This window comes from Callorhinus ursinus, unplaced genomic scaffold (assembly GCF_003265705.2).
Source record: "Callorhinus ursinus isolate GAN/ISIS: 27379988/994484 unplaced genomic scaffold, GSC_fseal_2.0 scaffold24, whole genome shotgun sequence".
Lineage (NCBI taxonomy): Eukaryota > Metazoa > Chordata > Mammalia > Carnivora > Otariidae > Callorhinus > Callorhinus ursinus.
The window spans coordinates 28,165,732-28,179,302 of record NW_027397086.1 but is presented as its reverse complement, the minus strand read 5'-3'; the positions used below and the strand labels follow the sequence as shown (position 1 = coordinate 28,179,302).

General features: G+C 41.2%; 1 long non-coding RNA gene across 2 annotated transcripts in view; it reads right to left on the bottom strand.

Annotated features, from left to right (window-relative positions):
* Positions 1-13,571, bottom strand: part of LOC112836704 (uncharacterized) — a 37,769-nt gene that overhangs the window by 8,024 nt on the left and 16,174 nt on the right. For both annotated transcript variants that reach the window (XR_003211546.2, XR_012373540.1), the window contains exon 3: positions 9,693-9,817. This is a non-coding gene — a long non-coding RNA (uncharacterized lncRNA). The remainder of the gene's footprint in view (positions 1-9,692; positions 9,818-13,571) is intronic.

Here is a 13,571-nt window from a genome sequence, read left to right as displayed (position 1 = left end):
TGTAATTCAGAGGGGGAGATGAGACAAATGGTCCAATGCAAGTCACTCACAAGGAAGAAATGTCCTCAGATTCTTCTTTGTCTGAGCACCTCTCCCCTACTCTCCTTAAATAATGCTATTCCTTAGAATGCCCCCCCTCTTCTCTAATGCCTCCCACTATCTTGAGCAGTACTATTCATACCTCAACTACCTTGATGTATGAATACCCCCAAATCTATATGTCTACTTCCCAAATCTGTATGTCTAACTCAGTCCTTCCCCATGAGCTGCAGACCTAGAGGCTCCAGATGCCTACAGATATCTTCACTTGGACATCCCATAGGTATTTCAAATTTAACAAACCCAAATTCATGATTTCCACCCAAACTTGCCACTCCTGTCTTCCCAATCTCTATAAATGGCTCCTCCCTCCATGCAATCATCCAAGCTAAACTATTATTATAAGTCTCAGAACAAGAAGGGATTCATTTATTCTCTGAAGTTCTCAAAATTTAACGTTCATCTTCAGCGTTCATTGAAATCATCTGGAAAGCTTACTAAAACACGGTTTCCTGAGACTCGTGCCCAGAAATTCTGATTCAGCAGTCTGGAGTGTGGATCTGTGAGTTTGCATTTCTAACAAGCTCATGGGTGACACCAATGCTGTTGGTCTAGGGACCACATTTTGAGAACAACTGCCCTAGAGAATGAAAAGAATGCAGGCACATTTCCATGACCCACCAAATCACTACTATATGAGGAATCATTGCTAGAGAATGAAAGCCCAGGATGAAAATCTCCTCTGTTTACCCAAAGGATACAAAAATACTGATTTGAACGGATACATGCACCCCAATGCTTATAGCAGCATTATTTACAATAGCCCAATTATGGAAAGAGCCCAAATGTCCATTGACTGATGAATGGATAAAGAAGATGTAGTATATATACAATAGAATATTACTCAACCATAAAAAAGAATGAAATCTTGCCATTTGCAACGATGTGGTTGGAGCTAAGCAAAATAAGTCAGTCAGAGAAAGACAAATAGCATATGATTTCACTCATATATGGAATGTAAGAAACAAAGTGTTGAATATAGCAGCGGGGGGGCAGGGGGTAAGAGGCAAATCATAAAGCAGACTCTTAACTGTAGGGAGCAAACTGAGGGTTGCTGAAGGGGAGGAGGGTGCGAGAGATAGGTTAAATGGGTGATGGGTATTAAGGAGGGCACTTGTGATGAGCACTGGGTGTTGTATATAAGTGATGAATCACTAAATCCTACACCAGCAACTAATATTATACTGTATGTTACCTAACTGGAATTTAAATAAAAACTTGAAAGAAAAATAAAAAGAAAGAAAATCTTCTCTGGGGAGAGAATTTCTGATTAATCAGAGGCAGTATGAACACTACATCAAAAACTAATGATGTACTATATGTTGACTAACTGAAAATAATAAAAAAGAAATAAATAAAAAGAAATAATGATACAGCATGTGATTTTAGTATTCCTTCATCCGTCAGCTATGTCCTGAGTGCCTGTTCTCCGCTAGGCACAGTGCAAGGCACTGAGCTAGGCTCTGAGACATAATGCTAAGTAAAACCATAAGAAGATGATTTTTATTTCTTACATATACACATCTTTATCCATTCACCAGTCGATGGGCACTTGGGCTGCTTCCATAATTTGGCTGTTGTTGATAAAGTTGCTATAAACACTGGGGTGCATGTATCCCTTTGAATCAGTATTTTTGTGTCCTTTGGGTAAATACCTGGTCATGCAATTGCTGGGTCATAGGGTAGCTCTATTTTTAACTTTTTGAGGAACCTCCATACTGTTTCCACAGTGGCTGCACCAGTTTGCATTCCCACCAACAGGGCAGAAGAGTTCCCCTTTCTCCACATCCTTACCAATACCTGTTGTTTCCTGTGTTGTTATTTTTAGCCATTCTGACTGGAGTGAAGTGATATCTCAGACACAGTGAAGTTTGAAAATGTGAACTCAGGCAATCCATTGAGACTTAGATATTTCATCTATAAAATGGAGATAGTGATGCCACTATACAGACCTCACAAGAAATACCAAATAGAAGACTATATTAAGTGTCTAGTTCAGTGCCTGGCTCATTGACTCTCAATAAGGATATTCAACAAATGGTAATTAGTTCCTATTTTGGTGTTAGAATCAGCCACTTTAAAGTGCTATGCAAATGCTAGTTGTAATTATTTTTAGCATTATATCATGGGCTCCTCATTGAGCTTACCCAGGTAGTCAGGTAGGCTTTCACAATATGAGAAAAGACCCCAAACAACTGAAGACATGGCAGAACTTTGGGGGTTGTAGAGCGCAGAGTTTCTTGAAGATTATTGGAGCTTGGCGTGCCTGAGTGGCTCAGTCGTTAAGCGTCTGCCTTTGGCTCAGGTCCTGATTCCAGGGTCGTGGGATCGAGCCCTGCATGGGGCTCCCTGCTCCGCGGGAAGCCTGCTTCTCCCTCTTCCACTTCCCCTGCTTGTGTTCCCGTTCTCGCTGTGCCTCTCTCTCTCAAATAAATCAATAAAATCTTAAAAAAAAAAAAAAAGAATATTGGGGCTTAAGTGTTAATAATTGTTTCCAACTTTCCCTCCAAAAAACTTTGCCATGTTGGCATATTTGATCAATTGTAATTCTTCAGATAAATTGGAGTTGGCTTGGAAGCCAAAAGAAACAGGAAAATTTGATCATTCTTATGATAGTCTAGGATTTCAAGTGTCACCTTGTCAGAAAGGAAAGGGATATGGAGATAAAAAGAAAACTTCTACTTGTTCTTAAAGACTGAATGAGGTACCACCAAACAATGGAATGCTATAAATCCTATGGAAATGGTATAGATTTGAATTTATTGATATAAAAAAATGATGAACACAGCAGTATGTATGTATGTCATTTTGATTTTTTTAAAAAGAATAAGGCTTATTTACGTGTCTCCACATAGAAAAAAGTCTGGAGATACACACCAAATTGTTAACAGTATTTATTTCTCTGTGAAATAATTATGATACTAATCCAAAGATTAGTCAGTAGTTTCTAGATTTTTTCCGATGACTATATATGATTGGCATAATAAGCATTTAGGAAAGAGAGAATGCGTCCACCAGTCCTACAAGGAATAAGTAAATCTGAGGAAGCCCTCAGGCAATAGTTCTCAATCTTGGCTGCATATTAGTATCACCTGGGGAGTTTTTAAACATCTCAGTTGCCAGGCTGCCCCCAAGACCAATTAAATAAAAGTCTCTGGGGCTAAAACCCAGGTTTCAGTATTTTCTAAAGCTCCCCAGGTGTTTTCTACGTGGAGTCAAGGTTGAGGACTCCACCTCAGGTGACTTTCTCCTGCATTTCCTTGCTCTTGGTAGGCCCCTAGGGCCCTGGCTTAGGGTGGAGGGGGGCTGGACCCATCCCCACAGCAAAGCTAGTCTACCAGGAGGGACCTCAGTGCTACTTGGTTTTATTTGCTTGCAGTTTTATTAAAACTTCAGAATAATTTTGAAATGGAGCAGAGCTAGAAATGACTTCGGCCACTGGATGGATGTAGGGAGCAGCAGTGGAAAGAGGATATGAGTTAGAATATCTGGGTTTCTTGTGAGGTGTGCGGTCCAACAGCTGCATGGTCTTCGACAAGTGACTTTTCTCTTAGTCTCAGGTCCCTCAGAGCTCTGCCTCTCTGGGTTGCTACTTTAGGATTTAGTGAACTAAAAGCCATTAAGAGTTTTGTAAAATGTAGAATACTATAAGTGTATTATTATTTTTATTATTTTGTAGCTAATATATGAAGAGCATACTCAGGGAAAGATGATACCTGAGGAAGACATGAGAAAGGCTGACTTACTCTTCCTTGGAAGACCCGGGCCCCTAGATGGACAGGGAGACTTAAATTCAAAGACAATTAAATAGGGGGCAAATCCATGGACTGAAATTAAAAGCACTTGACAGGCCAAACATGAAACATTTCTTTCTGAGAAATCCAGAGAAGAGACTCTGAGAAAGATCTTCCCTTTGCTTTTCTGATGACTTCCAGGAATTTATCCCAAAGTGGTGATGTCCCTGAATAAATAGGTTTTCTTCTCATAATTAAGCCAGAGGTTCTGGGAAGGGGCTGACACAAGACTGAATTCATTACTGAGATTGCTCACAATTTAATTCAGGTCCCAAAGAGGTGGTCCCTATGTGTCACCAGAAAGGAGTCCTTGCATCTAGGCAACAGTCTACATATGTCTCTATACTGACTTTTTCTTTTCCTCTGGACTTAATCTATTCTCTGAAAAATAATAGGCCCCGGAAGGAACTTTACTGCAACACTGTCTATGGGAGGAGCTCAGCAGTAGATGAGGCCATTTGAGATATCATTCGACATCAGTAGTGACTAGAAGAAGTTGAGAGTCCCTTAAGAATAGGGACTTTGTATTCCCTGCAAGTCACATAGCACAGGACCTAGGAAAAGTATACAATGAATCAATGCCTTGGAAACTGCTCCTGCAGTTTCCTAGCAGTTTCCTCCACAGTTCCTGGCCATGGTAAAAAGTTAATAATTATTTATGGAATGAACAACATTTCCATCACATCTAACACACTGAAAATGTCCGCTGTTGTGTAAGCATGTTTTCCTTTTACCCACCTTAGCTCATTATTGGCTGCAACCTCTCATAACTGGATTTATTACCCCACATTTTCAGGGTTAATGTGGATCTACACTGAAGATAAACCCTAGCATGTAGATGGTACATTCTAGTTATGTAGTTTAATTAGATCCTCACAACTTCGAGAAGAATGACTATTGTAGTAATCCAGGCAAAAGATAAAGGAAACCCAAACAAGGAGAGTGGCCGTCGGAGGGAGAAAAGTGAGAAGCTTTCGAACCAGGTGTCTGGCTTGGACACCTGAGTGGATGATGGTGCTCTTCACTGAGATATGAAGGAGGTATAGTTTTGAGGGGAAATATGATAAGCTTAGTTATGGACATGCTGACTTACAGGTCCCTGTCTATCATCCAGGTGGTGGTGTTGAGTAGACTGCTGGGTATGCAGATATGAAACTCAGAGGAGACATCTGTATAGATATATTCTTGAGCACCATCAACATATAATAGTAATAGAAATCCAGCAAGAATGAGTACAGGCAGAACAGTGAAAGCAGTGTTAGGGAGAAGGATGTGCCAGAGCAGCAGCAGAGAGTTGAGGAGAATGGTAAAAATGGATATAGCCAGCAGTAGAGAAGAGGGGTTAGTGTGGAAGGGGACATGAGGTCAAAGCGGAGATTTGTGAAGATGGCAAAGACATGTTTAAATGCCAATGGGAAAGAAAAAGATGGCCCCACTAAGCACCTCTGTATCTGTCCGTCACCACACCTGACCCCAATAACCCTCAGAGAGTATCAGTCACTGCTTTACTTCTGCCTTTGAAACCTAACACAGGTTCTTCTCTTAGCCAAGTCTAACTCAGAATCATACTAAAAGTGGAATTCTAGGAAATACAGTTCTCAGTTTATCCAAGTTGACATATCACAATCCAGCACAGTCCCACCAACTTGGTATCCACACGCACTTCTTTTTTTTTTTTTTTAAAGATTTTATTTATTTATTCATGAGAGACACAGAGAGAGAGAGAGCGAGAGAGAGGCAGAGGGAGAAGCAGGCTCCCAAGGAGCAGGGAGCCCGATGCGGGACTCGATCCCAGGACTCTGGGATCATGACCTGAGCCGAAGGCAGACGCTTAACCATCTGAGCCACCCAGGCGCCCCCACATGCACTTCTTTAACCATATTTAATTTCCAAATAAAAACAGCAACAAGACCATGCTTTTGTGTAACATGATTAAATTGTCATACAAATGAAAACTTGTTAACCTTCTCCTAATAAAAGGGTACACAAAAGTCTACTTCATTTATCCCAAAGAGAAAGTTTTGCCACCCACCCAGCACTAAACTGAGCCTTGAAAAAGCTATTACATAATTCAACCAGCTCAGTTGCTTCCAAGGTGATAGGAAGACTAGTTCTGCATTCATTCTCTGTAAAATGAGTTTCCTGGTCAGAACCAAGGCTGATGGGATACCATTATGGTGAATAAAGCATTCTGTAAGTCCACAGATGAGTGGTTTTGGATGAAACACTGCAGGAAGGGATGGCAAATCCGTATCCAAAATAAATATTCTAGTAAGAACAATGCATTTCTCTTCTATGGTGGAAATGGTCCAATGTAATCAGCCTGATGCCAGGTGACCTGAGAAATAGTGCCATATCTCCAGTTGGCATTGGTCTTTGTTGTTGGCAGTTGGGGACTCATGAATGGAAATAACCATACTGGTGAGAGAAAGTCCATGTTGCTGGATGACCTCAATCCCTGCAACTATGGCCACTTTATTTATGAGAGCCTTGAGCGAGGACAGAAGTGACTGGGAAAAGATGCTTATTGACATCCATAAGAAGGGTCATCCTGTCTACTTGATTATTAAGATCCTTCTCTGGTAAGATTGGCCTTTGGTGAGCATTCATCTGGGACACACATATCATATTCTGAGTTCATTCAAAGAGGTCTATCTTCATATCCCTTCTCCAAAACTCATTGCCTCTGACTCTTCCATCATCATCCTTCCAAGTCCATAACCAAACAACCAAACTGATAGCCTTTGCTCATGAATTAATGCAGATCCATACTTCTGGTCATTTTTGTCCTTCCAGGCAAATTAATCAACCAGGTACACTGTTTTGCCCACTGAGAGAATTTCTCTTCAACACTGTCCTTCGTGGCCACATCTGAGTGGGGCTGTAGTGCTGCAGACACACAACTTCAACTTCTGCTAGCATTTTTGATAGAAACGTCTGTAAACCCAACCCCTTATTTTCCTTCCTCAATCAACTGATCCTAAAAAACACCCCCATGAGGCCATAGATGCACATTGAGAGAGGAGAGACAATGGAGCAAAAGTGGGTTTCTCAGAAATCTGGGCCACTTACTGATGAAATTTCTTACGTCTCCAGGACCTGCTTGGGCCTCATCTCTTACATATCACTCCCACCTGATGATGAAGTGATAATGTGCACACCCAACACTATAGCTTATTGGGTCCGACATCACTTATTCTGTGATGAGCAGCTCAGGATGCATGGTGTCCCATAGCTAGCGTGCTTAGTCTCTAGTAGGGCCTGGAACTATGCCAGAAGCTGTTTCTCAAAAAAATAGTAATTGGGGGAGGATGACATAACTTTGCTTCAAAATCTCTAAAGATCTGTGCTATGATTCACCCACAAAGGCTTGCCAAATGCTCTACAATGCATCTCTATCTGTCAAGACACTTCAAGAACCTTTGGATCTGCTGACTCAGACAACTGCTTCTGGTGGTCTTTACTAATGGGCATCGAGAAAAAAAGCACTTGCCAAATCCAGAGCTACCAGAGTGTATGTTGTTTTGGTTCAGCAAAGAAACCACACTGGAACTATAGCCGGGCAAGCAGTTAGAAAGAAGAGCTCTTGGCAGAGTGGAGGAGAATAAGGGCATGCTACAACTCGCTGGGAACCTATGCATCTGTCTATTACCACATCCGACTACTAGGACCTTCAGAGAATAATGGCTGCATCTCTGCTTCCACCTTCCATATTTGCACAAGTTTCTCTTTAGGCCAACTCTACCCATGAGTCACAGTGTAAAGGGAATTCTGGGATACGATTCCCAGCTTAATCAAGTTGACCCAGCATAACCCAGGACACTGGGTTTTATTATTGTTCTTATTTTTTACTCTTTAGCATGTATATTCTTTTGCATGTGTGGTTTAGTTCATAATTTTAAAAAAGGATGTTAAAACCACTTTAAAAATTGATGTATAGAAGCCCTTGTTGCAGAGATATTTGTAAAAAAAATCACTTGTGACTGAGAAAAATTACATTTTGTTGTACGCCACATTCTTCCCTCTCCTACAGAAGAGATTCCTTTTCTGAGTGCTGAGATGAGTCTAAGGATGCAACTTGGAGAGGGAACTGTGAGATGGGGGTGAGGTAACAGTTTGGGATGAGAGGCTGAAGAATTTAGGAGAACAATTCTGGAGGGGGCGGGGAAGATTTTGAAGAGTAAAGAAAATTGCTGTCCACAATGGAAAATTGGGAAAAGAACAGAGATCTTGGAAGGGGATTTTATTAAGGTTTAAAATATGATTTTGCAACACAAAGCCTCTCCCCTTAATGCACGGAATTCTCAGCAAAATATCCATTTCTCATCCATGCATGGAAGAGGCAGATCTATAGTGGGTCTAGGTCAAAATGCTGAGTGCAATCTCAGTAGCAGGTCTTGGGCCAGAGCTATGGCTGCTCCCAGGGAGTCTGCTATAACTCCTGTTATATTGGTAAAAAAAAAAAAAAAAAACAATGCGAAACACTGTTACTAAATTGCTGTAAGCAGTTTTCTGCCCTGCAAGAAGACACTTTGAGGCAGATTATCCTTTTTTTCAGGGGATAAAGCCCTGAATTGGCCCTTTAGTTACTCAAACATAAAACAAGTTTCCACTTATTGTTCTTGGGAAGATCCATGATGTAACCTGAAAGCAGATATTTTAGCCAAAAAGCCAAGTGACTGTGGTATAATATAAATTGTCTTGGCTAGCTTTTAGCAGCCAAAATTATGCATCTACAGACTTTGTTGCTTCTTTGGGAGAAATGTTTATTTTCTCTGTATAGAATTAAACTGGATGTTCCTTACCTAGAAGCAGGTGTTTATTCTTGTAGAGATATTTGTGCCTTTATGGGCAGAAAGAGGAAGCTGTGAGGAAGAGAAAAGCAGGGGGGATGTGTAAACAAGATCTTCACCTCACCCTGGAATAGTCTTTTGAGTTGGGCTCAGTTTGGTGCATGCCAGTTGTTTAATCTCCTGTACCTGGGACATGTGGTTAAGAGCATGGGCTCTGGAGTTAGACCACTTCATCTGAATCTTCCCTCCCATTTATAGGCTCTGTTGCCTTGAACAAATTACCTAACTTCTCTGTTCTTCATTTTATTATAAAATGGGAGGGATGATAGTTGTTACTCTATAAAGTTGTCGAGATGATTGAAAGACGTGTATAGAGGGTTTAGTACAATGCTTGGCATATAATAATGACACAATACATTTTAGAATAATCAAGGAAATGCTGACATCAGGCCATCAATGATATCATTGCCTAGCAGGAACCAGCAGGTGAGGCCACTTCAGAGTTGGTTGGAGTCTCTTCAGAAGTATAATTCCCATTGCTACTCAACCCAAGAAACTGTGGATTACAGGGGTAGATGATGGAACGAGAAACCAAGAATAGACAATGTGAGAAATGAGTCAGAAATGAGTGAGACAGAAATATTTACAATGAAGTTCCAGATCTCCTGGAAGAAATAGAGAAACTGCATCTGAAATTAAAGAGGAGGCTTCTGAGACGCCAGAAACAAGACTCTGAAAACCAGAAGAAATAAAGCCTGCTCCAGCGCTGGTTAAGGGAGACATCATAGGATGACAAGCAACTTAACATACGAGACAGAGGAGGGCTGGGATCTACCCTCATCTCGGGGGACTTGCTCACCGTTTGTGAGGAACACACTGAATAACACACTGAATAGGATACTGTTTCTATCAGCATCACTGTGTAACAACTTCGTCCTCCCCCCGCCCACCACGCCGCCTCACACACAAATTTAGCGGCAGAAAACAGCAATTATACTATACTCACCGCATCTGCAGGGAGGCTTGTTTCTGCTCTCTGACATCTGGGGCCTCATCTAGGGGTTTGGAATCATCTGGAGGTATCTTCACAGTTGATGCTGGGCGCGGCTGCAACCTCATTAGGGCTGTCAGCTGGAAAAAGTACACATGACCTCCCCATGTGGTATCTCTGCAGGAGATAGCTTGCACTTCCTCATCTGAGTGGCTGAGTTCTGAAAGTGAGTATCCCAAAGGGCTGGACAGAGATTTAATCACTTTCTATAATCTAATCTCAGAAGTTCCATGGTGTCCCTTCTTCTGAAGTCAAAAACCCACTCAGCTTCTAGTGAAGAGAACATAGATTCCACTTCTCCATGGGAGGAGTGTCAAAGTCATGTTGTAAAGAAGAGGCAGGACGGGAATTATCCTTTTGGTTATCTTTGGAAAATAAAATCTGCCACATATGGATGGCACTACTGAACTGCTCTTCTTGCCTAGGCTGGGGGGCGTTCTTTTTACATCCTTCTACACCTGGGACTCTAATGCTAAACGAGCAAGGTATTGCTCCATATGGGAGTCCAATAGGACGGAATTTCTTGAAAAGTTCAGATTAGGAAAGGGTGGCTGCATGATGTGTTACCACATGGAAGGAAAAATCTCTTCCAACATAATGAGTGGAAGAATACAGACAAAACATGATTTTGGAAAAGCCAGAAGCAATAGAAACATATCTTGGTTGGAGAACAAGTGGAAATTAGCGGCAGGATGAAGAACAGGGAGAAAGAGCAGACTGGTGAAGGCCGTAAAAGGAAAAATATTTTCTGTGAAATAGAGATAAGCCTTGGATGGGGCACTTGGATGGCTCAGTCGGTAGAGCATGCAACTCTTGATCTCAGAGTTGTGAGGTCAAGCCCCACGTTGGGTGTAGAGATTACTTAAAAATAAAATACTTTTTTTAAAAAAGAAATAAACCTTGGACAGAATTAGCCAATCTTAACTTATAAGAAGTAGGTAGCAAACTGTTTTCGGTTGGGGAGGCAGGGGGCATTAACTGAGAAATTATTTGTTGTTAATGTGTATTCTGTCATATTCGGGAATGACAGCTCAAATGGGGACCATACTTCTAAGAGATGGTGATATCTTAGAACTACTTAGTACTTTACTATTATTACTTCTTATAACATTGTTGTAACAGGTATACCACATTCATTTCTTATTCTATTGTTTTTTTTAAATGTTACATCTTTTATTTATTACGTTAAGTATTTAGTATCCTAATTTGCATTATCTTTGAATCTAGGTTATACTTTCTGGAGTCTGTCAAACTATTTAGTCATCACTACCTGGAACATTTTAGCAGCAGGTGGCAGCAAAATCTGAGAGCTGACATAAAATTCTTGGCAGGAAAGTAAACACCTAATTAAGAATTTACGTCAAACCTCAGGATCGTTAATCAGGAGTAGCAAATGCATTACTTCCCCGCTCCCCTTGTTTCTATTTAGATCACACCCCCCCATTTTAGTGAGTGATTGTCCAAATTGCGTATATACCCTATCCCTGGCCCCCATACGCTCACACACACTCCTGCAGACACAGAATAGCCAGCCAGCCAAGTGTACCATGCTGGAGGCTCGCTTCAGGAGGGCGAGCTCTAGCATAGCCCAGAGCACAGAGACCCAGCAGAATAAACCAAACTGGAATCCGTTGGGGAAATCCAGGGTCTAAAACAACAGAGACCAAGTTCAAATACCAGTTTGCAAACCAGAGGCAGACCCAAAGCCAGGAACCTGAATGAGACAAAGAAGAACTATAAAGCAAGAGCAAGAATGAAGCCTAACAGTAACTCACCTTTAGAGGTCAGTGAGGGCAGCTGCTTGGTTATTTTGAGCTGGCCTAAAGAGACGGAGAAGAAACTAGAGCTCTCTTAAAGGTATCCAAGGGTTGACTACATCACCTGGATAAGATTCTCCAACTATCTGGGCTGGCCAAAGAACAGAGTTCTGGGATCCTTTTCTGGTTTTACCCTGTATTTGATGGGTGATCCAAACTGGTTGTTTCCAAGCTTGAGGTGACTCCCTCATTAGATGAGAGTTGGTACATATCTAATCTTGCCGGGAGAGATGGTAGTGATTTGGGATGGCAGTTCCAATTCGCTCTTATTTAAGAAGCACTGCCCTTGTCATTTCAGATTTTATCTGGCTGGGGCTCAGTACTTAAGTTGTCAAACCAGGTAGAGGTGCATACATTTTAAACCAAATACAAAATCATTTTAAAGTCCATTAAACAGATTTTTTTTTTTTGGAGAGTAATTCAAAATTGCCAAGCAACTTTATTTTTCAGAGGCTTCCTTAATCATGATAAAGTTCCAAACTGTATTTTTCAATAATTATATTTTGCAAGCATTTTTTTAAAAGCAGGTGTCAGAGCTTTTAGGCATTTTCAATCCTTTTTCCTACTTGTTGTAAAGGCCCACAATTCAGGCCTTGGAACATGTATCAAACTCTCAAATGAGACACCATCATTTGAAGAGTCTCTATAAGGTTTGGAAGTGAATATTTTATAATCATTCTTTATTCCTGAAGATTTCCATACAACTCCATGTTTCACTGTAAAAAGAAAATGGATTTTCATGTCATATGTCTAAACGAAAAACAACAGTGTTTGTTTCATAGGGCATTTCAGAAGATGTTTAACAGGTGGGAGGACTAGCTTTTGCTCTTAGGAAGAAAAGACCTATTGTGATCAGTAACTGCCTCTTGAGAAGGAGCTATGTTTATTTCTGGCCTTGCAAACTAAGAGGCGGACTGTCTTCACAGAGCAGGTGTTTGTGGACAGCTAGCAGCAAGATGAAATCAAAGTACTTCATGGTGAAGAGTTGCCAGGTGCCCAGAGAGGCCCCAAAGGGGCTATACCCCCCGTGTGATCTCCGTGTTTCAGAGGCTATACCTCAGGAACCTGATTTAGCAGCATGGTGAGAATGGATCTCTCTTTCTCTCTCAGAGGGACGCCTACTTACAAGCTCTGATGTATAAACCAGAAAGCTCATTTATTTATTTTTGGAAGCCCATTTCCCAACTTATATCTAGGGACTAGTATATTCTTCATCTACAGACAGATCTACACAGAAAACAAAATTATTATCAGAAGTCTGCTGCACATAAGCGTAGATGCAGAACAAGGGGAATTAGCACATGACTCAAGTGTTCAAGAGCATTAGCTTTGATGTAGCCCAATGTACTTATCTCCATAAGGAACAAGACAGATTAAATCCTGCACTTGTTCCTTTATCTGGACTTGATCTAATAGCTTTTCTAGTTCTGACATTTTATATTCAATTTCAGCTTGATTTCCATTTTCTTCTGGTGCAAATGGAAGCCTAACAGGAACTCAGAAGGGTCAGACAAAGCACAGCAGTAGAGAACTGTGGCTCAAGATGTATGAGGAAGAAAGAGTGCCCTGAGCCACTCTGCATGACTTCAAATCTCTAGACCCAGATGAATTCTATCCCACGATGTACAAGAAACACAGAACTGTTTGTCATCCTCTGAGACATTTTCAGCCATCACAGAAATGAGAAGAGGTGCTTATGTACTAGAAACAAGTACACGTTTTACATTTCTAAATAGAGAAATGATTTGAGCCTGAAAAGAAAGGACAAGTGAGTAAGTCTAATGTAAACCTCTGGAAAAGTTTAGGCAGATTATTGAGCATTAAAAAGAATGAAGTGGGGCGCCTGGGTGGCTCAGTTGGTTAAGCAACAGCCTTCGGCTCAGGTCATGATCCTGGAATCCCGGGATCGAGTCCCGCATCGGGCTCCCTGCTCGGCAGGGAGTCTGCTTCTCCCTCTGACCCTCTTCCCTCTTGTGCTCTCTCTCTCTCATTCTCTCTCTCTCAAATAAATAAATAA